Source organism: Panthera leo (assembly GCF_018350215.1).
Source record: "Panthera leo isolate Ple1 chromosome Y unlocalized genomic scaffold, P.leo_Ple1_pat1.1 chrY_random_Un_scaffold_79, whole genome shotgun sequence".
Lineage (NCBI taxonomy): Eukaryota > Metazoa > Chordata > Mammalia > Carnivora > Felidae > Panthera > Panthera leo.
Window position 1 is genome coordinate 499,024 of NW_024962233.1, and position 2,385 is coordinate 501,408.

A 2,385-nucleotide genomic window follows, 5' to 3' on the forward strand; every position below is an offset into this window, starting at 1 on the left:
GCCTGCTCAATAAACTTGGGAAGGCGTGGCTGTACTGAAGGCCAGGAACCATGCTTTGCGGTGTCACAGCAAAGGCCCAAGACACAACAGATTGCGCCTCTTAAGGATCTTCCTATGCATGATGAACATGCTGCTGTACCTCCCTGGGAAGCAAACAGTAAGCATCCTCCATTTACCAGGCGGATAAAACACAAGAATAGACTGAAAAAGGCCAGATGAATCTTAAAAAAAAAAAAAAAAATCATGAAAATGTGCTGGCTTTCAATTTAGCTTTTACTTTACCTAGACCAAGAGAACCACTGGTATCTCTTGATTATCCAACGGATAGTAGTTTTGAGTCACCACGCATTACGGACATATCAATTGTACTAGAAGATGGAAACCCAATGAATGTTAAAGAAGTCCTGGATTATCATGAGGATATTGACACATACCTTAGGGAAATGGAGATTAAATGTAAACCTAAAGGGGCACCTGGGTGGCTCTGTCAGTGAAGCGTTAAGTGTCCACTTTGGGCTCAGGTCATAATCTTGCAGTTCATTAGTTCGAGACCCGCTTAGGTCTCTGTCCTGACAGAGCAGAGCCTGGAGCCTACTTCGGATTCTGTGTCTCCCTCTCTCTCTGCCCCTCCTGCACCTGTGCTCTGTCTCTCTGTATCTCAAAAATGAATTCAGTGTTAACTTTTTTTTTTAAATGCAGGCCTCAAGTGGGTTACATGGAGAAATCTGTAAGACCTAATAAACAGTTTTCTGTGCTTGTGGACTGGTTTAAATAGGAGAATAGTACAAAGCACAGAATGAGACCCTGCATTTGGCTGTGAACTACATTGATAGATTTCTTTCATCAGTGTCTTTGTGCAGGAAATCTTCACCTTCTGGGCACACTTCTATGCTGTTAGCCTCAAAGTTAGAAGAAATATACCTACTTGCACCAACAGTAAATCAGTTCTCCACCATAACTTGTCCACCAGCAGTCTGCAAACTGCAAAGTTGAAAGTTTAGCAATGTTTCTGTGAGAATTAAGTTTGATAGATACCATACCTAAAGTATTTGCCATTACTAGAGCAGCCTTTCATTTCACACTCCACACAGCCACAGGACAAAGCTGCCCTAGATAATGAGTTCAAAAGACTGGAACTAATATCCTGGAGTTGGTGATACGTCTGTGGGTCCATGTCTGGGTTCTCTCTTCTGTTCTGTTGATCTGAGTGTCTGTTCTTGTGCCAGTGCCATACTGTCTTGATGATTAGAGCTTTTAGTATAGCCTGAAGTCTGGGATTGTGAGGCCTCCTGCTTTGGTTTTCTTTTTCAAGATTGCTTTGGCCATTCAGGGTATTTTCTGGTTCCATACAAATTTTAGGATTGTTTGTTCTAGCTCCGTGAAGAACGCTGGTGTTATTTTGATAGAGATTGCATTGAATATGTAGATTGCTTTAGGTAGTATTGACATTTTAACAATATTTGTTCTTCCTATGGAGCATGGAATCTTTTTCCATTTTTTTTTTTTTGTGTCTTCTGCAATTTGTCTCATAAGCTTTCTATTGTTTTCAGTGTATAGATTTTCTACCTCTTTGGTTAGATGTATTTCTAGGTATTTTATGGGTTTTTGGTGCAACTGAAGAGGGGATCAATTCCTTGATTTGTATTTCTGTCGCTTCACTGTTGGTGTATAGGAATGCAGTTGATTTCTGTGCGTTGAGTTTATATCCTGCAACTTTGTTGAATTCATGAATTAATTCTTGTAGTTTTTGGTGGAATCTTTTGGGTGTTCCATGTAGAGTATCATGTCATCTGTGAAGAGTGAATGTTTGACCTCCTCCTGGCTGATTTGGAAGCCTTTTATTTCTTTGTGTTGTCTGATGGCAGAGGCTAAGACTTCCAATACTATGTCGAGTGACAGTGGTGAGAAAGGACATCCCTGTCTTGTTCCTGACCTTAGGGTCAGGAATTTTTTCCCCATTCTCTCAATTTTTCCCCATTGAGGATGATATTAGCATTGGGTCATTCATATATGGCTTTTATGATTTCGAGGTATGCTCCTTCTATCCCTACTTTCTTGAGGGTTTTTATCAAGAAAGGATGCTGTATTTTGTCAAATGCTTTCTCTGCATTTATTGAGAGGATCGTATTATTCTTGTCCTTTCTTTTATTGATATGGTGAATCATGTTGTGTTGTGGATATTGAACCAGCCCTGTAATCCCCGGTATAAATCCCACTTGGTCATGGTAAATAACTTTCTTAATGTATTGTTGAATCCAGTTGCCTACTATCTTGTTGAGGATTTTGCATCCATGTTCATAATTTTTTTAATGTATTGTTTTAGTGTATTTAATGTATTTTTTCATGTATTGTTGGTTAATACCTTGTTGAGGATTTTGACATCCA

At 39.4% G+C, this 2,385-nt stretch overlaps 1 pseudogene; it reads left to right on the forward strand.

The window, feature by feature from the left end:
- Nucleotides 1-243: 243 nt before the first annotated feature.
- LOC122212828 lies at nt 244-1,164 on the forward strand (annotated as a pseudogene).
- The last annotated feature ends 1,221 nt before the right edge of the window (nt 1,165-2,385 follow it).